This window comes from Pristiophorus japonicus, chromosome 5 (assembly GCF_044704955.1).
Source record: "Pristiophorus japonicus isolate sPriJap1 chromosome 5, sPriJap1.hap1, whole genome shotgun sequence".
NCBI lineage: Eukaryota > Metazoa > Chordata > Chondrichthyes > Pristiophoridae > Pristiophorus > Pristiophorus japonicus.
In genome coordinates, this window is record NC_091981.1 from 107,924,456 (window position 1) to 107,951,947 (window position 27,492).

The 27,492-nt window shown below is 46.1% G+C and overlaps 2 long non-coding RNA genes across 2 annotated transcripts in view; one reads left to right on the forward strand and one right to left on the reverse strand.

The window, feature by feature from the left end:
- The window catches only part of LOC139264417 (uncharacterized), a 47,976-nt gene extending 41,143 nt beyond the window's left edge, over positions 1–6,833 (reverse strand). The window contains exon 1 of the long non-coding RNA XR_011593343.1: positions 6,791–6,833. This is a non-coding gene — a long non-coding RNA (uncharacterized lncRNA). The remainder of the gene's footprint in view (positions 1–6,790) is intronic.
- Positions 6,834–6,857: 24 nt separating this feature from the next.
- Positions 6,858–27,492, forward strand: part of LOC139264418 (uncharacterized) — a 36,617-nt gene continuing 15,982 nt past the window's right edge. Inside the window, exons 1-2 of the long non-coding RNA XR_011593344.1 lie at positions 6,858–7,092; positions 8,187–8,281. This is a non-coding gene — a long non-coding RNA (uncharacterized lncRNA). The remainder of the gene's footprint in view (positions 7,093–8,186; positions 8,282–27,492) is intronic.

Sequence of the window (27,492 nt, forward strand, 5' to 3'; positions counted from 1 at the left end):
CCTAAACTGTATGTACTGTGAGACGGTGCTGGCAGACAGCCATACCTCTCCCCTGTTAGTTTGTAATAAAGGATTGAACTAAACGTGATGATCAACTCTCGAGTGGTATTTTGAACCATAACAGGGTGGTGATTACCTGGTGTCGATCATTTGTCCCTCATCTAATTGAGAAATGTGATGCATTTCCCATAGTTCTTCCATGCCTGGCTGACAAAGCCTTTTCCTCTTATCTTCCTGGAAAATGTCTTGTTATGTTCTTTAAGGACATTTAAGACACTCTGGCTCCACATTGTCTAGTTATCAGGTCTTCTTCAGAGGAGTTACTTGTTTTCCTAACATCCCGTGCCGCCTTACATTTTCCGACTCTCTTATCATTCTTATGTTTTGGCCTAGGCCATTTTTCTAGGTGTTTGTTATCGGACCTTGCTGACATCTGTTCCCTGCTGCAGTTCTCCAGTTTGTTATTCCTGTTCCTTAAGAATTAAAACTCAATTTTTTCTTACATAGCTATTTCTTATAATAAACCAATTTTTGAGTCTAATAACTATTTCCTACATTCTGGAGTCCCCCAAGGATCTATCCTTGGCCCCCTCCTATTTCTCATCTGCATACTACCCCTCGACAACATCATGCACAAACACATCAGGTTCCACATATACACTGACAACACCCAGCTCTACCTCACCACCACCTCTCTCGACCCCTCTACTTCCTCTGATATGTCAGCCAAGTTCAAGGCACCGTGGGTGGCTCTGCTGCAGAGGAGGGCAGGAAAAAGAATGGGAGAGCTATAGTGATAGGGGATTCGATTATAAGGGGAATAGATGGGTGTTTCTGTGGCCGCAACCAAGACTCCAGGATGGTATGTTGCCTCCCTGATGCAAGAGTCAAGAATGTCTCGGAGCAGGTGCAGGGCATTCTGAAAAGGGAGGGTGAACAGCCAGTTGTCATGGTGCATATAGGTACCAATGATATAGGTAAAAAATGGGATAAGGTCCTACAAGACGAATTTAGGGAGTTAGGAGCTAAATTAAAAAGTAGGACCTCAAAAGTAATTTCAGGATTGCTACCAGTGCCACGTGCTAGTCAGAGTAGGAATCGCAGGATAGCTCGGCTTGAGGAGTGGTGCAGAAGGGAGGGATTCAAATTCCTGGGACATTGGTACCGGTTCTGGGGGAGGTGGGACCAGTACAAACCGGACAGTCTGCACCTGGGCAGGACCGGAACCAATGTCCGAGGGGGAGTGTTTGCTAGTGCTGTTGGGGAGGAGTTAAACCAATATGGCAGGGGGATGGGAACCTATGCAGGGAGACAGAGGGAAATAAAATGGAGTCAGAAGCAAAAGATAAAAACGAGTAAAGTAAAAGTGGATGGCAGAGAAACCCAAGGCAAAAAACAAAAAAGACCACATTACAGCAAAATTCTAAAGGGGCCAAGTATGTTAAAAAGACAAGCCTGAAGGCTCTGTGCCTCAATGCGAGGAGTATTCGGAATAAGGTGGATGAATTAACTGCGCAGATAGCAGTTAACGGATATGATGTAATTGGCATCACGGAGACATGGCTCCAGGGTGACCAAGGCTGGGAACTCAACATCCAGGGGTATTCTCCATTTAGGAAGGATAGACAGAAAGGAAAAGGAGGCGGGGTGGTGTTGCTGGTTAAAGAGGAAATTAATGCAATAGTAAGAAGGGACATTAGCTTGGATGATGTGGAATCGGTATGGATGGAGCTACGGAATACCAAAGGGCAGAAAACACTAGTGGGAGTTGTGTACAGACCACCAAACAGTAGCAGTGATGTTTGGAACAGCATCAAACAAGAAATAAGGTATGTGTGAAATAAAGGTACAGCAGTTATCATGGGCGACTTTAATCTACATATTGACTGGGCTAACCAAACTGGTAGCAACATGGTGGAGGAGGACTTCCTGGAGTGTATTAGGGATGGTTTTCTAGACCAATATGTCGAGGAACCAACTAGAGAGCTGGCCATTCTAGACTGGGTGATGTGTAATGAAAAGGGACTAATTAGCAATCTTGTTGTGCGAGGCCCCTTGGGGAAGAGTGACCATAATATGGTGGAATTCTTTATTAAGATGGGGAGTGACAAAGTTAATTCAGAAACGAGGGTCCTGAACTTAAGGAAAGGTAACTTCGACGGTATGAGGCGTGAATTGGCTAGAATAGACTGGCGAATGATACTTAAAGGGTTGATGGTGGATAGGCAATGGCAAACATTTAAGGATCACATGGATGAACTTCAACAATTGTACATCCCTGTCTGGAGTAAAAGTTAAACAGGGAAGGTGGCTCAACCGTGGCTAACAAGAGAAATTAAGGATAGTGTTAAATCCAAGGAAGAGGCATATAAATTGATCAGAAAAAGCAGCAAACCTGAGGACTGGGAGAAATTTAGAACTCAGCAGAGGAGGACTAAGGATTTAATTAAGAGGGGGAAAATAGAGTACGAGGAAGTTTGCAGGAACATAAAAACTGACTGCAAAAGGTTCTATAGATATGTGAAGAGAAAAAGATTAGTGAAGACAAATGTAGGTCCCTTGCAGTCGGATTCATGTGAATTTGTAATGGGGAACAAAGAAATGGCAGGCCAATTGAACAAATACTTTGGTTCTGTCTTCATGAAGGAAGACACAAATAACCTTCCGGATATATTAGGGGACCGAGAAGGAGGAACTGAAGGAAATCCTTATTAGTCAGAAAATTGTGTGAGGGAAATTGATGGGATTGAAGACCGATAAATCCCCAGGGCCTTATAGTCTGCATCCCAGAGTACTTAAGGAAGTGGCCCGAGAAATAGTGGATGCATTGGTGACCATTTTCCAACAGTCTATCGATGCTGGATCAGTTCATATGGACTGGAGGGTAGCTAATGTAACACCACTTTTTTAAAAAGGAGGGAGAGAGAAAACGGGTAATTATAGACCGATTAGCCTGACATCAGTAGTGGGAAAAATGTTGGAATCAATCATTAAGGATGAAATAGCAGCGCATTTGGAAAGCAGTGACAGGATCGGACCAAGTCAGCATGGATTTATGAAAGGGAAATCATGCTTGGCGAATCTTCTAGAATTTTTTGAGGATGTAACTAGCAGAGTGGACAAGGGAGAACCAGTGGATGTGGTGTATTTGGACTTTCAAAAGGCTTTTGACAAGGTCCCACACAAGAGATTGGTGTGCAAAATCAAGGCACATGATATTGGGGGTAATGTACTGACATGGATAGATAACTGGTTGGCAGACAGGAATCAGAGAGTCGGGATAAACGGGTCCTTTTCAGAATGGCAGGCAGTGACTAGTGGGGTGCCGCAGGGCTCAGTGCTGGGACCCCCGCTCTTTACAATATACATTAATGACTTAGATGAAGGAATTGAGTGTAATATCTCCAAGTTTACTAAACTGGGTGGCGGTGTGAGCTGTGAAGAGGACGCTAAGAGGCTGCAGGGTGACTTGGACAGGTTAGGTGAGTGGGCAAATGCATGGCAGATGCAGTATAATGTGGATAAATGTGAGGTTATCCACTTTGGGGGTAAAAACACGAAGGCAGAATATTATCTGAATGGCGGCAGATTATGAAAAGGGCAGGTGCAACGAGACCTGGGTGTCATGGTTCATCAGTCATTGAAAGTTGGCATGCAGGTAGAACAGGCGGTGAAGAAGGCAAATGGTCTTCATAGCGAGGAGATTTGAGTATAGAAGCAGGGAGGTCTTACTGCAGTTGTACAGGGCCTTGGTGAGTCCTCACCTGGAATATTGTGTTCAGTTTTGGTCTCCTAATCTGAGGAAGGACATACTTGCTATTGAGGGAGTGCAGCGAAGGTTCACCAGACTGATTCCAGGGATGGCTGGACTGACATATGAGGAGAGACTGGATCAACTGGTCCTTTATACACTGGAGTTTAGAAGGATGAGAGGGCATCTCATAAAAACATCTAGGATTCTGACGGGACTGGACAGGTTAGATGCAGGAAGAATGTTCCCGATGTTGAGGAAGTCCAGAATCAGGGGACACAGTCTTAGGATAAGGGGTAGGCCATTTAGGACTGAGATGAGGAGAAACTTCCTCACTCAGGGAGTTGTTAACCTGTGGAATTCCCTGCCGCAGAGAGTTGTTGATGCCAGTTCATTGGATATATTCAAAAGGGAGTTAGATATGGCCCTTAAGGCTAAAGGGATCAAGGGGTATGGAGAGAAAGCAGGAAAGGGGTACTGAGGGAATGATCAGCCATGATCTTATTGAATGGTGGTGCAGGCACGAAGGGCTGAATGGCCTACTCCTGCACCTATTTTCTATGTTTCTATATTTCTATGTCACATTGCTTGTCCAACATTCACTATTGGATGAGCAGAACTTTCCTCCAATTAAATACTATTAAGACTGAAGCCATTGCTTAGCCACTGTTGGAGGCTGATCCAGACTATTCACAACCTTAGCAGCTGATTTGACACTAACTCAGCTTCTGACCCCATATTCTCTCCATCATAAATGCCGCCTACTTCTACCTCTATAACATCACCCGTCTTCGCCCTGCTTCAGCTCATATGCTGCTGAAACCCTTGTCCATGCCTTTGTTACCTATAGACTCGACTATTCCAATGCTCTCCTCGATGACCTTCCACCTTACACCCTCTGTAAACTTGAGCTCATCTAAAACTCTGCTTCCAGTATACTAACTTGTACTAAGACCCGTTCACCTATCACCCTATGCTCACTGACCTACATTAGCTCCCAGTCGAGCAATGTCTCGATTTTAAAATTCTCATCCTTTTTAAATTCCTCCATGGCCTCATCCCTCCCTATCTCTGTAACCTCCTCCAGTCCTACAACCTTCCATGATCTCTGCGCTACTGCAATTCTGACCCCTTGCGTATACCCAATTTTCATCATTCCATCATTGGTGGTCATGCCTTCAGCTGTTTAGGTCCTAAGTTATGGAATTCCCTCCCATAACCTCTCCGTCTCTCTCTACCTCTCTCTTCTCCTTTAATACACTGCTTAAAACCTACCTCTTTTGGTCACCTGTCCTAATCTCTCCTTATGTGGCTTGGTGCTAAATATTATTTGAATACGCTCCTGTGAAGCTTCTTAGGATGTCTTACTACATTAAAGGTGCCCTATAAATGTAAGCTATTATCGTTGAAAGTCTCATCCCTGCAGGCTATAAGGGTCCTTTGTGAAATGAGTTTGGAATGTCCCTACTCAATTTCGACTGGGTGCATCCCCACAGCATAAAACTCCTGCATTTGGCACAAAATAAATAATATAATTTACAAAGAATATAAGGATGACTGATGTGGGAAGTGGAAAAAAATGAATCTATGCTGAAGAAAATGCTTTGCTGAAGTGGCAATTAAAGTGCATTGTTGGGCAGAGCAGACAAAGCTTTACTCTGCATCTTCTGACCATGCTATAACTGACTGTGGAGTGCCCGATGTTGAAAGTGAAAAAGTATTCTGTTTCCCCCCACACTAACATTTTCACCTTGACAATCACTAAAGAAAAGGAAGCTGGAGAAACAGCTTGGAGAGATGCTGCTGTGAATATCAGCTGCAGTAGGGGTCAGAAATTCCTTGGGACATGATCTCGGGTTGGGATCATGCCTCCTGTTGCCCGCCAATGCTGACCCTGCCGTAATTTGTAGAGTAAAGGGGTAAGGCATCCAATTAGCATGGGACAGGTGGGTACAAGCATCAATACAGGTGTATCCCCAAGGAGCAGAAACCCGAGTGTCCACTCACAATGAAGGAAGTGTGTTTGCCCAGACCCCACTCTCCCACCCAGGATATGTTTCACTCGGTCTTCTTTGCAATGGGGTTAAAAAAGAATTTGGAAGAAATACCTCAGGTTTCTTTTGGGGTTTAGGCCACTTCCCTGGTTCAGCTTCCACAGATACACCAGATCCCAACAGAGCCACTGAGGTAAGAATTACTGGTTTTGGTAGTCTCTGTACCTGATTCCCTCTCATCACAATGACATTTGCCTTGAAAGGGGTAGGAAGAGACCATGCCCCTAACAAGGCAAATCAATTTTTTTTTGAAACAGCAGAAACTTGGCACAACTAGATCTCCACAATTTCCCTGGTTTCTGCCAATCTCTCATTCGAGCTACAACAGTAGACTGAGAAATTTTTGTCCCTATTGAATTAGTTGTGGCTTCATTCAGAAGTATGCCAGCTGGTGGAGACACTGCTCTAGGTAAGAGGGACCAATGATTAATTTTCAGTTAACCCTGGTACATTTCATTGACTACAATCTGGTGCAAGTACTATCCAATAGCAATGATAAGATCAACTCTCTAGAGGTAATTCCAAAACTTTGCACTTGCAGTGCAGAGAATTAATACATGAATTTACTCCTATGCCACTTTAAGCAGATAGGGCTAGAATTTCCCAAACATCTGCCAGCGCCAGATTGCTGCCCAAAATACCACTAAGATTTTTTAATTACTGCGAGCGAAAAATTGCACAAAAAAAGGAAAAAATTCCACCCGGCAACAAAAAATGGACCTTGCACCCCGATTCTCAGCGGAAAACGCGATCTTGGGCCGATTGGGCGGTTCTTAAACAAAATGGGAGGTAATTACTAAAATTTAGACCGAGGCTGCGGGTTGGGCCTAGAAGCGGGGAAAACACAAAAAATATTTTTTCCAAAAAGAATAAAATAAAAATCAGAAAACATTCTCAGGAATCTTTTCAACTTAATCACTGTAAAAGAATTTGAAAATAATTATTAAAAAGCCTTTAACTTATGTTTTTTTGCAGGGCTACTTACCTACCGTCCAGCTCCTGCTGCTTCTCATGAGCGTTTTTTTTCTATTTACCTATGGGTCACCATTGAGTCAAAACTCGGGCGATAACGGTTTTTGGATGGTGCACTCCAGCAGTCCGCTCCCCAGCGGCATTTCGAAACTGCCGGCATAACTCTTTCTGGAAATTTTCGCCGACCCGGTTTTCGCCCAAACTGACCAATACCGCTGAGAAGCCGGGTGAAGATGCAGTGGAAAATCCAGCCCAAAGTGTTATTTCTGTGTTTCTGACTGTGTGTTATTTTCTGTTTAACAAATGCATTTATATGTAAGTCACGATTTTGCAAGGTGCTATGTCAGTAGCAGATCCTCCTAGTAGCAGAGGGTGTTGGGGAAGTGCAGGTCATGGAATTGATCTGTGCTGCGTTAGCTGAACACAAGTAGAGCAGTAAAAGGCTAACTGCATCTGCCTTATTGCTTCCAGACTAAAGAAACAGAGAAAACAGAGTACTGATTCTGCAAATATGTGGATGTTGCCTTAGCTATGATGTTTTACTTCACAAACTCATTTTGCTCAGTGGTAATGAAACACGATTTGTGGACAATCTGTAGGGAATACAGACCAGGGTGTTAACTAGCTGTAGGCTCGTTTATTTCATTCCTTTTCATTCAAATGTACTACACAGATAGGAGAGTGGGCGGGGATGTGTCCAATCTGCGTGTTGAAGTGCATTGCTTTAACCGTCAGTGCCAATCGTGTTTCAGTACCACCGAGCAGAATGAGTTTGTGAAATAAAACAGACATGTTTTACCCACCTATAGTTTTATCATGTTTTAATCCAACTACAATCAATCCGTCCATTTCTCTCTCTGTCTCACTCTTTTTTCATACATGGTTGATTATATTTTGTATTTGTTTAAAAACTGATATTGACGATTAGGCACGTTTTGTAGTTGAGAGGACAAAGTTGGCTGAAGTATTGCAGGCTCTCTGAACTAATGCTTAAAACAATGAAGATCACGCATTTAAGACAAACTCTCAAGATCAGACATTGGACTTTACATCAGTTGGAAGGATTAATACTCCACTGTAAACACTGCTGATCTTTCTTGGCTGACCTGCAGCCCATGGCGACACTTCACTGATGTTCCCCACAGGTAAACATTGATCCCACTGCTCCGAGAGTTGGTGTCTCCACCCGAAATGATCCATTACATTAAAAACTTACCGGGTACTGCTGACAACGCTAGGGTCAGCGTGACCTCCCGTCCTCTGACAAATCCTCTTATCCGGCACAGGCCAGGTCCCGAGGGTGCCGGATAAGAGAGGTTCAACCTGTACTTCATTGGCTGTAAAACACTTTGAGATGTCCGGTGGTCATGAAAGGCACTATATAAATGCAAATCTTTCTTTCTTTCTAGTAAGGTTTAAACATTGAGAATGATGACTTTGATGAAATACTAAAGGGCTGCTGTCCATGGAACTGTACCCAGCATGAGATCCTTCATAAGAACAGGTGAATTATCACAAATTAATGCAAAAAATTAAGATTACAATTTAATTTACATACAATGGGTTTACATTATTCTTATGTTGAAATATTTATCAAAACCTTTGTAGTTTTGGTTATGTAAGAAAAGGACATAAATACTAATGGGACAATTTGGTAGCACACATCCATAAATGGTCATAGCTAATGTACCCGTGATTTCCCAAAATGCACAGCCAGCAGGTGAGTGTCCCTGCTAGTAGCGCGTAACCATAGAATCAGCCCTAAATATTATTTTATTAAACATCTCCCTCAAACGATGTTCCTATCACAACCTCCCAAGTTGAATGCATCAAGAGGTTATCTCGCCCTCCATAATGAGAAAGGCCTGCTTTTCAGGTCATTTATTAAACACCTATTATATAACCGTCAGTGCAATTTGAGAGGAAAATAAATTATTTGTGATGCTCATGACCCCTTCCAGTGATCTGGAGGTTATGTGAATCGATAAAATGACTTCTAGATGAATAATAATATTCTGTAAATAGCCCCAGAGTTTAGATGGGGGCATATGGTATTAGAATTAATATTCAATTGGAGAAAGTCTTTGTGTGGTTGATGTATAATGCAGAAGGTTAAAGTCTAAAACTGTACACCCTACAAAAATTAGTCTCTTTTTAACTGTAGTGTAAATTGCTTATTCTGAATTAATAACTAGTTAGTAGGAATATCATATTAGATATAGGATATGAAAAGGAAAGTTTAGAAATGATTCATTAGCAGACTCTGATATAGGGGCACTGTGGGCATTCTCCACCTCAGTTTCTGGTTTTGGTCCTGTAATCAAAATACTTCCTATTGGTTTTGATTATCAACAGTCACCAGAATATTTTATCTTCAGCTATTAACAATAAATCTAATTTTCCTACCTTTTAATCAGACTCTTTCAATAACAATTATTTAAATTAGAGGTTATTCATTGAGCTTTTCAGAAAGCTCTCACAATAGCAATTACATTGCTGTGTCTTCAAATAAATATTTTCAGAACCAATTGTGAAATTCTCAAAATAATCTATCAATTTTGTGTTTAATATACAGGGGTTGGGGAGTGGGTGAAAGGCACAACACATGCCTTTATTTTCATCGCCTGTCCCCTTTGGACAGGTGCAGTGTACCCATAGTGTGCTACATCTGTCCTGGCTTGACCATGCCTGAATCTGGTGAGTCATGTCATTTGAATAGCCTGGTCGTAACCTGTGGCCTGCCCTCTGGCAGGACCTTGTGTCTAGAAACAGGGGCAGGCTCATGGCCTGGTCGCTGACCTTGGGCCCTTCTTGCTGCTGTGGAAAACAGCAGTCAGAAGGCCTCCAGACTCAAAATCCATGGGAGGCTGGAAGAGAAAGGTAAGACCTAACTTCTCAGGCCTCCCCTGCATTCTGTCTGTCCATCAGCTCCTCGATCTAGGAAATGGCGAGGGTTTCAGGTGCAAGGCCCAAAGCTTCAGCTTCTTCAGATACCACTACGCCTGAGCATCCCAATGGCAAGCCTTGAGGAAAATGAGGCAGGAAAGCCAGGACACCCCTCCTGCTTCATTTACATGACTATGCTTCTTCAGCAACTGTTGTAGGTGCATGAACTCCTCCTCTCTCAGGAAATCCTGGGGCAACATAAATGGGGTGGAGCTCAGAATCACAGGTCTTTTTCTCTATTTCCTGTGCTTTTCCCCAGACATAACAGGAAAATCAGCCCAATAAAATTGCAATTATTACATCCATCCATTAATTTAATGTATGTATCATCAACCCTATTTTCAATTCAAATATGTAATGGCCATCAGAGTTTAAATTAAGGAAATTGGAGCAAAGTCTTCCTTGATGTTCCTGTTGAAAAGCTAATGGGATAGAAAGTGGCGTATTGTATTTTCTGGGTGCAAAAGCAGCTTAAAGCATATCGATTTAGCAATGGGATGGCCTGCACTTAATCTGCGCAGGCATTGGTGCCACTGCTAAACATGTGAGATTCTTTTTATAGGTGACACAGGCAGATGCCTAAAAAGGCATTAGGCCCCATATATATGCATTTCCCACCGTCTCACAACCAATGAGCTGCAGAGGAGTACCTGCTTGGTGCCCGCAGGGGAAAATGTTTAGTGTATGACTTTGTGTGTGTGGTTGGGGGAGACAAACAGGCTGTGGTGAAGTAACACTTTGTTATTCATTCAGGAATATGGGCATCACTGGCAAGACCAGCATTTATATCCCATCCCTAATTGCGTTTGAGAAAGTGGTGGTGAGCCGCCTTCTACAACCGCTGCAGTCCTTGTGGTGAAGTAGTCCCACAGTGCTATAAGGGAGGGAGTTCCAGGATTTTGAGCCAGCGACAATGAAGGAAAGGCAATATATTTCCAAATCAGGATGGTGTGTAACTTGGAGGGGAAACTTGCGGGTGATGGTGTTCCTATGCGTCTGCTGCCCTTGTCCTTCTAGGTGGAAAGTTTCTCAACCGATAAGGGAATAAAAGGTTAAAGGGAATAAAAGGTTAAGAACATAAGAACATAAGAAATAGGAACAGGAGAAGGCCATACAGCCCCTCGAGCCTGCTCCACCATTCAATAAGATCATGGCTGATCTGATCATGGACTCAGCTCCACTTCCCCGCCTGCTCCCCATAACCCCTTATCCCCTTATCGTTTAAGAAACTGTCTATTTCTGTCTTAAATTTATTCACTGTCCCAGCTTCCACAGCTCTCTGAGGCAGCGAATTCCACAGATTTACAACCCTCAGAGAAGAAATTTCTCCTCATCTCTGTTTTAAATGGGCGGCCCATTAATCTAAGATCATGCCCTCTAGTTCTAATCTCCCCCATCAGTGGAAACATCCTCTCTGCATCCACCTTGTCAAGCCCCCTCATAATCTTATATGTTTCGATAAGATCACCTCTCATTCTTCTGAATTCCAATGAGTAGAGGTCCAACCTACTCAACCTTTCCTCATAAGTCAACCCCCTCATCCCGTGAATCAACCTAGTGAACCTCCTCTGAACTGCCCTCAAAGAAGTATATCCTTTCGTAAATATGGAAACCAAAACTGCACGCAGTATTCCAGGTGTGGCCTCACCAATACCTTATATAGCTGTAGCAAAAATTCCTTGCTTTTATACTCCATCCCCTTTGCAATAAAGGCCAAGATACCATTGGCCTTCTTGATCACTTGCTGTACCTGCATACTAACCTTTTGCGTTTCATGCACAAGTACCCCCAGGTCCCGCTGTACTGCGGCACTTTGCAATCTTTCTCCATTTAAATAATAAATTGGTCTTCGATTTTTTCTGCCAAAGTGCATGACTTCACGCTTTCCAACATTATACTCCATCTGCCAAATTTTTGCCCACACACTTAGCCTATCTATGTCCTTTTGCAGATTTTTTGTGTCCTCCTCACACATTGCTTTTCCTCCCATCTTTGTATCATCAGCAAACTTGGCTACATTACACTCAGTCCCTTCTTTCAAGTCGCTAATATAGATTGTAAATAGTTGTGGTCCCAGCACTGATCCCTGTGGCACCCCACTAGTTACTGGTTGCCAACCAGAGAATGAACCATTTATCCCTACTCTCTGTTTTGTGTTCGTTAGCCAATGCTCTATCCATGCTAATATAATACCCCCAACCCCATGAACTTTTATCTTGTGCAGTAACCTTTTATGTGGCACCTTGTCAAATACTTTCTGGAAGTCCAAATACAACACATATACTGGTTCCCCTTTATCCACCCTGTTCGTTACATCCTCAAGGAACTCCAGCAAATTTGTCAAACATGACTTCCCCTTCATAAATCCATGCTGACTCTGCCTGACTGAATTTTGCTTTTCCAAATGTCCTGCTTCTTTAATAATAGGCTCTAACATTTTCCCAACCACAGATGTTAGGCTAACTGGTCTATAGGGCCCAAGTTTCGGCCTCAGTTGCTCCTGATTTTTTGGAGCAACTGGTGTAGAACGGAGTATCTTAGAAATTCAATTTCTCGGCATTTAGTTTGCTCCAGTTCGAGTCAGTTAGAACAGTTTCACTTTGGAATAGAATTTTTTTTTCAAAAGGGGGAGTGTCCGGCCACTTACGTCTGTTTTCAAAGTTTCGGCAGTGAAAACTTACTCCAAACTAACTTAGAATGGAGTAAGTGAAGATTTTTATATGCTCGAAAAAACCTTGTCTACACTTTAGAAAATCAGGTGTAGGGAATGGTGGGGGGGGTGGGGGCAGTTTACAGGGAAGTTTACAAACATTAAACACTTCAGTTTTACAAATAAAGAGCCATCATCAATAATAAATTATAAAAACATCAATAAATCAACCAATAAATCAATCAAAAAAAATTAATAAGAAATATATTTTTTAAAATCAATAAATAAAACATTTTCTAGTTACCGACTGCAGCACCGGGAGCCCTCCAACAGCATGCTGGGATGCCCCCCCCCCCCACCCCCCAGTGTGTCTCTGTCAGTGTCTCGATCTCTCTGTCTGTCTGTCTGTGTGTGTCTCTCACTCTCTGTCTGTCAGTGTCTGTGTTTCTGACAGCGACGGGAGGGGAAGGAGAGGGGGAGGGGAGGGAAGGAGGCAGAGGGAGAGGGAAGGAAGGGGGGGAGGAGAAGGGGAAGGGGGGAAGGAGAAAGGGAAGGTGGGGAGGAGGAGAAGGGGAAGGGGGGGGAGGAGGAGAAGGGGAATGGGGTGGGGAGGAGGAGAAGGGGAAGGGGGGAAAGGAGAAGGGGGGAGGAAAGGAGAAGACGGGGAGGAGAAGGTGTTGGAGGAAAGGAGAAGGGGGGAAAGGAGAAGGGGGGAGGAAAGGAGAAGGCGGGGAGGAGAAGGGGGTGGAGAAGGGGGGGGCGAAGGAGAAGGGGGAGGGAGGCTGAACGGGCCGGGCCACGGGTTGGGTCGGGGGGGGGGAGGAGGGAGGTTGGGTTGGTTCGGGTGGGGGGGGGGGGAGAGGGAGGGAGTGCGGATCGGGTCGGTTCAGTTCGGGTCGGGGGGGGCGGGGAGACAGAGGGAGGTTGGGTCGGTTCGTGTCGGGGGCGGGGGGAGGGAGGTCAGGTTGGGTCGGGTCGGGTCCGGGTGGGGGGGGGGGGGGGGATGTCGGGAGCGCGGGTCGGGTCAGGGGGGTGGTGGGAGGGAGGTCGGTTTGGGTCGGGGGTGTGGGGGAGGGAGGGAGAGGGAGGTCAGGTCGGGGGCGGGGGGGAAGAGCGCGAGTCGGGTCCGGTCCGGTCCAGGGGCGGGGGGGTGGGGGGGAAGCGGGAGTTGAGTCGGGTCGGGAGGAAGCAGGAGCTGGGTGTGGGAGGCAGCCTTATGCACGCAGCCCCAGTGAGGCCATTCGGCCAGGGCTAGGGGCTGCGTGTATTGGGCCCCTCCCACACAGTTTTGGGTGCCTGGAGCTACTGCACATGCGCGCCCACTGTAGCGTGCATGTGCAGAGGTCCCGGCACTGTTTTCAGCGCAGGGACCTGGCTCCGCCCCCTACAGCTCGTGCTGTGCCGCGCCCGATTCCAGAGGACCAGCAGGGAGCCGGAGAATACGTACGTTTTTTTTAGGCGCACTTTGTGGCGCGAAAAACGGGCGTCCAGGTCGGGGCTGTGCCGTTCTAGGCGCGGCCCGAAACTTGGGCCCATAGTTTCCTGCTTTTTGTCTGCTTCCTTTTTTAAATAGGGGTGTTACATTTGCAGTTTCCAATCTGCTGGGATGCCCCAGAATCCAGAGAATTTTGGTAAATTACAACCAATGCATTCACAATCCCTGCCGCTACTTCTCTTAAGACCCTAGGATGCAAGCCATCAGGTCCAGGGATTTATATGCCTTTAGTCCCATTATCTTGCTGAGTATCACCTCCTTAGTGATTGTGATTGTGTTAAGTTCCTCCCCCCCCTATAGCCCCTTGACTATCCACTGTCAGAATATTGTTAGTGTCCTCTACCGTGAAGACTGATACAAAATATTTGTTCAGAGTTATGGGGAGCGGGTAGGGAAGTGGACCTGTGTCCATAATCGGATCAACCATGATTGTATTAAATGGCGGAGCAGGCTCGAGGGGCCGTATGGCCTACTCCTGCTCCTATTTCTTATGTTCTTGAGTGTTATTACACTCATCCAGGTAAGTGGAGAGTATTCCATCACACTCCTGACTTGTGGCTTGTAGATGATGTAAAGGCTTTGGAGAGTCAGGAGGTGAGATACTCGTTGCAAAATACCCAGCCTCTGACCTGCTCTTGTTGCCACAGTATTTATGTGGCTGGTCCAGTTAAGACTCTGGTTAATGGTGACCCACAGGATGTTGATGGTGGGGGATTTGGCGATGGTAATGCTGTTGCATATCAAGGGGAGGTGGTGAGACTCTCGCTTGTTGAGATGGTCATTGCCAGACACTTGTTTGATATGAATGTTACTTGCCACTTATCAGTACAAGCCTGAATATCATCCAGGTCTTGCTGCATGTGGGCATGGACTGTTTCATTTTCTGAGGAGTTGCGAATGGAACTGAACACTGCAATCATCAGTGAACATCCCCACTTCTGACCTTATGATGGAGGGATGGTCATTGATGAAGCAGCTGAAGATGATTGGGCCTAGGACACTGCCCTGAGGAACTCCTGCAGCAATTTCCTGGGGCTTTACTTTGCTTGGTGTTTCAACTTTTAAATTATTGGGCTATGATTTGTCTCCTCGTTTCTCTTTCTGCTGGCTGTCCTCTTCCATATTATCTCCTTTGAGTTTGAGAAACACTGGGCTAGATGTGTATGACCTACTTCAATGGGTACTTGACATGACTGGATGCACATTACTTGTTTTGAAGGCATCGATTCCAGGTTTACTCAGTTAACCTTTGGGAAAGGTATGTTTTACTTTGTGGGGAATTTGAACTCTGATTACTGATGCATTTATTATAGGTGTTTCATTAAAGGAGTTAAACCATTTCAGCAAGGATCTGGCCTTGTTGCAGAAAAGTTTTGCTACCCATTCCGGCAGTTTCCTTTGCAATTTTGTTGATTATGGTTCTTGAATACAGTACTTAATGCCCACCATAATTATGTGCCCCATACTGCTATTGGTGGATAAATCATGAGCAAAGAACAACCCTTTTCAAACATCCAGAGCAAGGAATTCATACAGTTAAAATCAGCAAAGCCAGAAATAGAAACAGCGGCACTATGAGACAGAAGTGCAAATTTGCATCTTAAATTTGCAAAGTCACAAAAAGCATCAATTTGTGATAGGATGTCCATGTGTGGCATACATTACATGTATGAGTGCAGAACTACAGTTTGCCTGGTCAGCGAACAACACAGAGCAGGCCATATAATTCAGCTCAGACAGCTTCACGTTGCTCCAAGTAGTTACGAATCCCAAACAAGTATCTATTTTGTAACAGGTCCAAAAGAAATTAAAACAGGAAACAATTATTTATACAGTGAGGAAGCAATATTTAACTTCCCCATATAATCATTCAAAATGGTGGTTGGAGGCCCGTGTGGAGCATAAATGCCAGCATAGACCAGTTGGGCCGAATGGCCTGTTTGTGTTCAGTTGATCCTATGTAACTCTAAGTATGAAAAACTTAAAAACATTCCAACAGTCGAGTGTCAAGAGCTCTGCAGAGTTGCAACGTTTTTGGATTCCACATCAGCAAAATTCAAATTAATGGGATAAACTAAAAATTATACTTTGTTTGGATATGGAGACTAATTGAATGGATTTCAACTTTGCTGAGATAGAATGATCTAAAAATACCTGAAATATCCATTAGAGGGCGGTGCAACCTTATATACAGCAATGAAATATTATTCAACATAAACCTGTTACAACAGCATTACATCATCATCATAGGCAGTGCCTCGGAATCGAGGAAGACTTGCTTCTACTTTTAGCATGAGTTCTTAGGTGGCTGTAAAGTCCAATACGAGAACCACAGTCTCTGTCACAGGTGGGACAGATAGTCATTGAGGAAAAGGATGGGCAGGGAGCCTGGTTTGCCGCACGCTCCTTCCGCTGCCTGCACTTGATTTCTGCATGCTCTCGGCAACGATACTCGAGGAGATCAGCGCCCTCCCAAATGCACCTCCTCCACTTAGGGTGGTCTATGGCCAGGGACTCCCAGGTGCTAGTGGGAGTTTTATCAGGTAGGCTTTGAGGGTGTCCTTGTAACGTTTTCTCTGCCCGCCTTTGGCTCATTTGCCATGGACAAGTTCCGAGTAGAGCGCTTGTTTTGGGAGTCTCATGTCTGGCATGCGAACTATGTGGCCTGCTAGCGGAGCTGATCAAGTGTAGTCAGTGCTTCAATGCTGGGGATGTTAGCCTGGACGAGGACACTAATGTTTGTGCATCTGTCCTCCCAGGGGATTTGCAGGATCTTGCAGAGACATCACTGGTGGTATTTCTCCAGCGACTTGAGGGGTCTACTGTACATGGTCCACGTCTCTGAGCCATACAGGAGGGCAGGTATTACTACGGCCCTGTAGACCTTGAGCTTGGTGACAGTTTGGAGGGCCTGGTCTTCGAACACTCTTTTCCTCAGGCGGCCGAAGCCTGCACTGGCGCACTGGAGGCAGTGTTGGATCTCTTCGTCAATGCCTGCTCTTGTTGATAGGAGGCTCCCGAGATAGTGGAAGTGGTCCACGGTGTCCAGGGCCACGCCGTGGATCTTGATGTCTGTGGGGCCAGTGCTGCTGGTGTAGGACCTTTGTCTTACTAATGTTTATTGTAAGGCCCATGCTTTCATACGCCTCGGTAAATACGTCGACTATGTCCTGGAGTTCAGCCTCTGTGTGTGCACAGACACAGGTGTCATCCGCTTACTGTAGCTCGATGACAGAGGTTGGGGTGGTCTTGGACCTGGCCTGGAGACGGCGAAGGTTGAACAGGTTCCCACTGGTTCTGTAGTTTAGTTCCACTCCAGCGGGGAGCTTGTCGACTGTGAGGTGGAGCATGGCAGCGAGGAAGATTGAGAAGAGGGTTGGGACGATGACGCAGCCCTGCTTGACCCCGGTCCGGATGTGAATTGGGTCTGTGATGGATCTGTTGATAAGGATCACGGCTTGCATGTCGTCATGGAGCAGGCAGAGTATGGTGACGTACTTTTGGGGCATCCGAAACGTAAGAGGACGCTCCATAGACCCTCGCAGTTGACAGTGTCAAAGGCCTTTGTACGGTCATGTATAAGGGCTGGCGCGGTTCCCTGCACTTTTCCTGTCGCGCTGCAAAAATCATGTCCATTGTGCCCCAGAGGGGAAGAAATCCGCACTGTGACTCCGGGAGGAGCCACGGGGAGAAGACGGTTGAGGAGGACTCTAGCGACGACTTTCCCAGTGGTTGATAGCAGGGAGATTCCTCAGTAGTTGCTGCAGTCAGACTTGTCCCCTTTTTTAAAGATGGTCACGATCACTGCATCTCTAAGATCTCCTGGCATGCTCTCCTCCCTCCAGATGAGAGAGATGAGGTTGTGTATTCGCGCCACAGCATTACATAGCACCTTTAAACAGCAACAGCAACATCTTGCATTTATATAGCGCCTTTAAATGTCCCAAGGTGTTTCACAGGCCTGTTCACAAACACTGAGCCACAAAAGAAGATATTAAGATAGATGGCCATAAATTTAATCAAAGAGTGTCTTAAAGGAGGAGAGAGAGGTAGAAGGGCGAGGAGGCTTAGGGAGGAAATTCCAGAGATTAGGGCCTCAGCAGCTGAAGGGACAGCCACCATTGGTGGAGCGATGAGAATTGGAGATGTGCAAGAGGCCAGATTTGGAGGAGCGCAGAGATTGGGGAAGGTTGTCGGGTTGGAGGAGTTTACAGAGATAGGGAGGGGTGAGGTCATGGAGGGATTTGAAAAGAAGGATGAAAATTTTAAAATCAAGGCATTCTTGGACTGGGAGCCAATATAGGTCAGCAAGCACAGGAGTGATGGGTGAACAGAACTTGGTGCGAGTTAAGATACAGGCAGCAGAGTTTTGGATGAGCTCATGTTTATGGAAGATGGAAGGACGACCAGGAGATCATTGCAATAGTCAAGTCTAGTGGTAACAAAGGCATGGATGAGGGTTTCAGCAGCAGATGAGCTGAATCAGGGGCTGAGATGGAAGTCTTTGGAACAGATATGTGGTTGGGAGCTCATCTCAGTGTCAAATAGACTGCCAAGGTTGTGAGCGATCTGGTTCAGCCTCATGCAGTGACCAGGGAGTGGGAGATTCGGTGGCTAGGGAACGGAGTTTGTGGTGGGGACTGAAGACAATGAATTAGGTCTTCCCAATATTTATTTGAAGGAAATTTCTACTCATCCAGGACTGGATGTCAGACAAGCAGTGTGACAAATCAGAGACAGTAGCGGGGTTGAGAGAGATGGTGCTGAGGTGGAGCTGGGTGTCATCAGCGTTCATGTGGAACCTGACCTGTCGCTGAGGGGCAGCGTGTAGATGAGAAATGGGGGGGGGCCAAAGATAGATCTCTGGTGTCTCCAGAGGTGCAGGAGTGGGAAGAGAAACCATTGCAGGTGATTCTCTGGCTACGATTGAATAGATAAGAGTGGTACCATACGAGGTCAGTCCCACCCAGTTGGACAATGGAGGATAAGTGTTGGAGGACGATGGTGTAGTCAACCGTGCCAAAGGCTGCAAACAGTTTTAGTAGTGCAACATCCCAGAGCTGGGTGACGGAAGAATGATGTGGATACCAAGTAGGGATTAGGAGAAAAATTTCAGGCAGGTAACTGAAGAAGTGAATGAAGGGGTAGATATTAATGATCCTTTTAAAAACAACAACAACTTGTATTTATATAGTGCCTTTAACATAGTGAAATGTCCCAAGGTGTTTCACAGGAGTATTATGAGATTAAAGGTTAGACACCGAGCCACGTAGAAACATAGAAACATAGAAACATAGAAAATAGGTGCAGGAGTAGGCCATTCGGCCTTTCTAGCCTGCACCGCCATTCAATGAGTTCATGGCTGAACATGCAACTTCAGTACCCCATTCCTGCTTTCTCACCATACCCCTTGATTCCCCTAGTAGTAAGGACTTCATCTAACTCCTTTTTGAATATATTTAGTGAATTGGCCTCAACAACTTTCTGTGGTAGAGAATTCCACAGGTTCACCACTCTCTGGGTGAAGAAATTCCTCCTCATCTCGGTCCTAAATGGCTTCCCCCTTATCCTTAGACTGTGTCCCCTGGTTCTGGACTTCCTCAACATTGGGAACATTCTTCCTGCATCTAACCTGTCTAACCCCGTCAGAATTTTAAACGTTTCTATGAGGTCCCCTCTCATTCTTCTGAACTCCAGTGAATACAAGCCCAGTTGATCCAGTCTTTCTTGATAGGTCAGTCCCGCCATCCCGAGAATCAGTCTGGTGAACCTTCGCTGCACTCCCTCAATAGCAAGAATGTCCTTCCTCAGGTTAGGAGACCAAAACTGTACACAATACTCCAGGTGTGGCCTCACCAAGGCCCTGTACAATTGTAGCAACACCTCCCTGCCCTTGTACTCAAATCCCCTCGCTATGAAGGCCAACATGCCATTTGCTTTCTTAACCGCCTGCTGTACCTGCATGCCAACCTTCAATGACTGATGTACCATGACACCCAGGTCTCTTTGCACCTGCCCTTTTCCTAATCTGTCACCATTCAGATAATAGTCTGTCTCTCTGTTTTTACCACCAAAGTGGATAACCTCACATTTATCCACATTATACTTCATCTGCCATGCATTTGCCCACTCACCTAACCTATCCAAGTCGCTCTGCAGCCTCATAGAATCCTCCTTGCAGCTCACACTGCCACCCAACTTAGTGTCATCCGCAAATTTGGAGATACTACATTTAATCCCCTCGTCTAAATCATTAATGTACAGTGTAAACAGCTGGGGCCCCAGCACAGAACCTTGCGGTACCCCACTAGTCACTGCCTGCCATTCTGAAAAGTCCCCATTTACTCCTACTCTTTGCTTCCTGTCTGACAACCAGTTCTCAATCCATGTCAGCACACTACCCCCAATCCCATGTGCTTTAACTTTGCACATTAATCTCTTGTGTGGGACCTTGTCGAAAGCCTTCTGAAAGTCCAAATATACCACATCAACTGGTTCTCCCTTGTCCACTCTACTGGAAACATCCTCAAAAAATTCCAGAAGATTTGTCAAGCATGATTTCCCTTTCACAAATCCATGCTGACTTGGACCTATCATGTCACCTCTTTCCAAATGCACTGCTATGACATCCTTAATAATTGATTCCATCATTTTACCCACTACCGATGTCAGGCTGACCGGTCTGTAATTCCCTGTTTTCTCTCTCCCTCATTTTTTAAAAAGTGGGGTTACATTGGCTACCCTCCACTCCATAGGAACATAGGATCCAGAGTCAATGGAATGTTGGAAAATGACTGTCAATGCATCCACTATTTCCAAGGCCACCTCCTTAAGTACTCTGGGATGCAGTCCATCAGGCCCTGGGGATTTATCGGCCTTCAATCCCATCAATTTCCCCAACACAATTTCCCGACTAATAAGGATTTCCCTCAGTTCCTCCTCCTTACTAGACCCTCCGACCCCTTTTATATCCGAAAGGTTGTTTGTGTCCTCCTCAGTGAATACCGAACCAAAGTACTTGTTCAATTGGTCCGCCATTTCTTTGTTCCCCGTTATGACTTCCCCTGATTCTGACTGCAGGGGACCTACGTTTGTCTTTACTAACCTTTTTCTCTTTACATATCTATAGAAACTTTTGCAATCCGTCTTAATGTTCCCTGCAAGCTTCTTCTCGTACTCCATTTTCCCTGCCCTAATCAAACCCTTTGTCCTCCTCTGCTGAGTTCTAAATTTCTCCCAGTCCCCGGGTTCTCTGCTATTTCTGGCCAATTTGTATGCCACTTCCTTGGCTTTAATGCTATCCCTGATTTCCCTTGATAGCCACGGTTGAGCCACCTTCCCTTTTTTATTTTTACGACAGACAGGAATGTACAATTGTTGTAGTTCATCCATGCGGTCTCTAAATGTCTGCCATTGCCCATCCACAGTCAACCCCTTCAGTATCATTCGCCAATCTATCCTAGCCAATTCACGCCTCATACCTTCAAAGTTACCCTTCTTTAAGTTCTGGACCATGGTCTCTGAATTAACTGTTTCATTCTCCATCCTAATGCAGAATTCCACCATATTATGGTCACTCTTCCCCAAGGGGCCTCGCACAACGAGATTGCTAATTAATCCTCTCTCATTACACAACACCCAGTCTAAGATGGCCTCCCCCCTAGTTGGTTCCTCGACATATTGGTCTAAAAAACCATCCCTTATGCCCTCCAGGAAATCCTCCTCTACCGTATTGCTTCCAGTTTGGTTAACCCAATCTATGTGCATATTAAAGTCACCCATTATAACTGCTGCACCTTTATTGCACGCACCCCTAATTTCATGTTTGATGCCCTCCCCAACATCACTACTACTGTTTGGAGGTCTGTACACAACTCCCACTAACTTTTTTGTCCTTTGGTATTCTGCAGCTCTACCCATATAGATTCCACATCATCCAAGCTAATGTCCTTCCGAACTATTGCCTTAATTTGCTCCTTAACCAGCAATGCTACCCCACCTCCTTTTCCTTTTATTCTATCTTTCCTGAATGTTGAATACCCCTGGATGTTGAGTTCCCAGCCCTGATCATCCTGGAGCCACGTCTCCGTAATCCCAATCACATCATATTTGTTAACATCTATTTGCACAGTTAATTCATCCACTTTATTGCGGATACTCCTTGCATTAAGACACAAAGCCTTCAGGCTTGTTCTTTTAACACCCTTTGTCCTTTTAGAATTTTGCTGTACAGTGGCCCTTTTTGTTCTTTGCCTTGGGTTTCTCTGCCCTCCACTTTTCCTCATCTCCTTTCTGTCTTTTGCTTTTGCCTCCTTTTTGTTTCCCTCTGTCTCCCTGCATTGGTTCCCATCCCCCTGCCATATCAGTTTAAATCCTCCCCAACAGCACTAGCAAACACTCCCCCTAGGACATTGGTTCCGGTCCTGCCCAGGTGCAGACCGTCCGGTTTGTACTGGTCCCACCTCCCCCAGAACCGGTTCCAATGCCCCAGGAATTTGAATCCCTCCCTGTTGCACCACTGCTCAAGCCACGTATTCATCTGCGCTATCTTGCGATTCCTACTCTGACTATCACGTGGCACTGGTAGCAATCCCGAGATTACTACTTTTGAGGTCCTACTTTTTAATTTAGCTCCTAGCTCCTTAAATTCGTTTTGTAGGACCTCATCCCTCTTTTTACCTATGTCGTTGGTTCCAATGTGCACCACGACAACTGGCTGTTCTCCCTCCCTTTTTAGAAATCATGGCAGGTGACCAAAAACTTTGTCAAAAGGCAGGTTTTAAGGACCGTCTTGAAGGAACAAAGAGAGGTAGAGAGGCGGTGAGGTTTAGGCAGGGAATTCCAGAGCTTAGGGCCTAGGCAACAGAAGGCACGGCCACCAATGGTTGAGCGATTATAATCAGGGATGCTCATGAGGGCAGAATTAGAGGAGCGCTGACACCTTGGGGGGGTTGTGGGGCTGGAGGAGATTACAGAGATAGAGGGGCGAGGCCATAGAGGGATCTGAAACAAGGATGAGAATTTTGAAATCGAGGCTTTGCTTAACCAGGAGCCAATGTTGGTCAGCGAGCACAGGGGTAATGAGTGAGCAGGACCTGGTGCGAGTTAGGACACAGGCAGTCGAGTTTCGGTCAACTCTAGTTTACGTAGGGTAGAATGTGGGAGGCCAGCCAGGAGTGCGTTGGAATAGTCAAGTCGAGAGGTAACAAAGGCATGGATGAGGGCTTCAGCAGCAGATGAGCTGAGGCAAGGGGGGAGATGGGCGATGTTACGGAGGTGGAAAAATGCAGCCTTAGTTATGCTGCAGATATGTGGTTGAAAGCTCATTTCAGGGTCAAATATGACACCAAGGTTGCGAACAGTGCGGTTCAACCTCAGACAGAAGTTGGGGAGAGGGATGGAGTCAGTGGCTAAGGAATGGAGTTTGTGGCGGAGACAAAAACAATGGCTTCAGTCTTCCCAATATTCAATTGGAGAACATTTCTGCTCATCCAGATTTGGCTCACAAGTAGTCTGACAATTTAGGGAACGAGGAGGGGTCAAGAGAAATGGAAGTGAGGTAGAGCTGGGTGTCATCAGCGTACATGTGGAAACTGATGCTGTGTTTCTGGATGATATCGCCAAGGGGCAACATGTGGATGAAAAATAGGAGGGGGCCAAGTATAGATCCTTGGGGGACACCAGAGGTAATGATGCGGTTGTGGGAAGAGAAGCCATTGCAGATCATTCTCTGGCTACAGCTACAATTAGATCGATAAGAATGGAACCAGGCGAGTGCAGTCCCACCCTGGAAGACGGTGGAGAGGTGTTGGAGAAGGACAGAGTGTTCAACCGTGTCAAGTAAAGAAGGATGAGGAGGGATAGTTTGCCTTTTTCACAGTCACAAAGATCGTCATTTGTGACTTTGATGAGAGCCATTTCGATACTGTGGCGGGCGCTGAAACCGGATTGGGTGGATTTGAACAAGGAATTGTGGGAAAGATGGGCACAGATTTGGGAGGCCACAACATGTATGAAGACGTTGGAGAAAAAGATGAGGTTGGAGATGGGGCGGTAGTTTGCAAGAACGGAGCGGTCGAGAGTTGTTTTTATGAGGAGAGGCGTGATGATGGCAGATGTTAGGGAGAGGGGGACAGTACCTGAGGAGAGAGAACCATTAACAATGTCACCTAACATGGGAGCCAGAAATGGAAGTTGGGTGGTCAGTGGATTTGTGGGAATAGAGTCAAGGGAGCAGGAAATGGGTCTCATGGACAGGATGAGCTCGGAAAGGTCATGAGGGGATATCGGAGATAAACTGGAGAAAAATGAGAGGTCAGGGCTTGGGCAGGGAGGAGTTTTAGAGGAAGTTTGGCCCATTGGGCTAGGGGAAGGAAGGGAAGCGGCAAAGGGGGCTGTTGTGTATGGAGAAAGAGTCAGACTGAATACTGTGAGCTCAAAGTAAAGTGTGGCCTTAGTCCTTTATTGCAAGTCTCCAGAGTGCCTTTCCAACCTGTGAAGCCTCCTTAAATACCTGTGCTCCCAAGGGATTATAGGATCACTTGGGACTCCAGGGGATGAGCTCTCTGGTGGCTGCACAGAGTAAATACAAGTCCACATATATAACAACACTCACCCCCGCGTCCCCCCCAAAGTCAATAGTGTAACTATTTACAATGTGAGTCGATCTGGGGCCCTTCTTGCCCTGGTTGATCGTCTCGGTGTGAAAGCTGGTTTTATTGAATCATTTGTTGGACCCTCGCTGGGCTGCTGTGCAGCTGGCCTTGCTGGGCTGCCTGGTGTGTTAGAAACATAGAAAATAGGTGCAGGAGTAGGCCATTCGGCCCTTCTAGCCTGCACCGCCATTCAATGAGTTCATGGCTGAACATTCAACTTCAGTACCCCATTCCTGCTTTCTCGCCATACCCCTTGATCCCCCTAGCAGTAAGGACCTCATCTAACTCCTTTTTGAATATATTTAGTGAATTGGCCTCAACAACTTTCTGTGGTAGAGAATTCCACAGGTTCACCACTCTCTGGGTGAAGAAGTTCCTCCGCATCTCGGTCCTAAATGGCTCCTGCTGGGCTGCTGTGGATGATGGGTTCTGCTTCGTGGTCAACTGTGGTGCCGGTAGCCACTGGTGTGTATGTTGGGGGATCAAAAAAGGTAGGGTCCAAGGTGGGTTGCTCAGGATAGTCCGTGAATCTGAGTTGGATTTGGTCCAAGTGTTTCCGGTAAATGAGTCCATTTGAAAGTTTGACCAGAAACACCCTGCTCCCCTCTTTGGCCATGACAGTGCCGGGAAGCCACTTGGGAACTTGTCCATAATTTAATACAAATACAGGATCATTGATTTCAATCTCGCGTGACACATTTGCGCTATCATGGTATGCACTTTGGTGAAGCCGCCTGCTCTCTACCTGTTCATGCAGATCAGGCTGAACTAACGAGAGCCTTGTCTTAAGTGCTCTTTTCATGAGCAGTTCAGCAGGTGGGATCCCAGTGAGTGAGTGGGGTCTCGTGCAGTAGCTAAGCAGGACTCGGGATAGGCGAGTCTACAGTGAGCCTTCAGTTACCCTCTTCAAGCCTTGCTTGATGGTTTGCACTGCTCTCTCTGCCTGACCATTGGACGCTGGTTTAAAAGGGGCAGATGTGACATGTTTGATCCCGTTACGGGTCATGAATTTTTTGAACTCAGCACTGGTAAAACATAGCCGGTTGTCGCTCACCAGGACATTGAGTAAGCAGTGAGTGGCAAACATGGCCCGCAGGCTTTCAGCAGTGGCAGTGGATGTGCTAGCCGACATTATCTCACGTTCAATTCACTTGGAGTACGCGTCTACAACCACAAGGAACATTTTACCCAAGAACGGGCCTGCATAGTCGACATGTACCCTAGACCACAGTTTGGAGGGCCAAGACCATAAACTTAGCGCCGCCTCCTTGGGTACATTGCTTAACTGCGAGCATGTATTACATCTGTGAACGCAGGACTCTAAGTCCGCATCGATACCGGGCCACCACACGTGGGATCTGGCTATCGCTTTCATCATTACGATGCCTGGATGGGTAGTGTGGAGGTGATTGATGAAGGTATCTCTGCCCTTCTTGAGGACCACTACTCGATTGCCCCACAGAAGGCAGTCTGCCTGTATAGACATTTCATCTTTGCGCCGCTGGAACAGTTTATCTCTTCCTGCATTTCCACTGGGACACTGGACCAGCTCCCGTGAAGCACACAGCTTTTGACTAGAGATAATAAGGGGTCCTGGCTTGTCCAGGTTTTGATCTGCCGGGCAGTGACGGGTGATTGCTCACTCTAAAATGCTTCCATAACCATGGCTAAATCTGCGGGCTGCGTCATTTCCACCCCCGTGGTGGGCAATGGTAGCCTACTGAGAGCATCGGCGCAGTTTTCTGTGCCTGGCCTGTGGCGGATGGCGTAGTTGTATGTGGACAACGTGAGCGCCCATCTCTGGATGCGGGCCGATGCGTTGGTATTTATTACTCTCAGAAAACAAGGATATAAGTGGCTTATGGTCAGTTTCCAATTCGAGTTTTAGCCCAAACAGGTATTGGTGCATTTTCTTTACCCCATAGACACACGTTAACGCTTCTTCTTCAATCATGCTGTAGGCTCTTTCAGCCTTAGACAGACTCCTGAATGCATAAGCAACTGGTTGCAGTTTCCCGAAATCATTAGCTTGTTGCAATACACACCCGACGCCATATGACGACGCATCACATGCTAGTACCAAACGCTGACATGGATCATACAACACAAGCAATTTGTTTGAGCATAACAATTTTCTCACTTTTACAAAGGCATTTTCTTGGCTTTTGCCCCAAACCCATTCGCCCCTTTTTCGTATTAAGACATGCAGTGGTTCTAGCAGTGTGCTGAGACCCGATAAGAAGTTACCAAAGTAGTTCAAGAGCCCCAGAAACGACCGCAGCTCCGTCACGTTCTGTGGCCTCAGTGCGTTCTCGATTGCCTCCATCTTCACATTGGTGGGCCTGATGCCGTCCGCCGCAATCCTCCTTCCCAGGAACTCCACTTCAGGCGCCAGGAAAACGCACGCGGTTGAGTCGACTAAGAACCTCCTCCAGGTTCTACAGGTGCTCGACTGTGTTCCGATCTGTAACCAAGATGTCGTCCTAGAAGACCATGGTGTGCGGGACCGACTTCAGTAAACTTTCCATGTTTCCCTGGAATATCGCTGCCACTGATCAGATTCCAAACAGGCATCTGTTATAAACAAAAAGACCTTTGTGCGTGTTGACGCAGGTGAGGGCCTTCGATGATTCCTCCAGTTCCTGCGTCATGTCGGCTGAAGTCAGATCCAGCTTTGTGAACGTCTTTCCTCCCACCAGTGTTGCAAAGAGGTCGTTGGCCTTTGGTAGTGGGTATTGGTCCTGCAGGGAGAAACGATTGATAGTTACTTTTTAATCGTCACAGATTCTGACGGTGCCGTCTCCCTTGACGACTGGGACAAATAACTGGCGCACTCGCTGAACTCGATCGGTCAAATGATGCCCTCTCTTTGAACCAGCCCAGCTCGATCTCTACCCTTTCTCTCATCATGTACGGTACTGCTCTCGCCTTGTGATGCTGGGTCGCGCCCCCGGAATTAGGTGGATCTG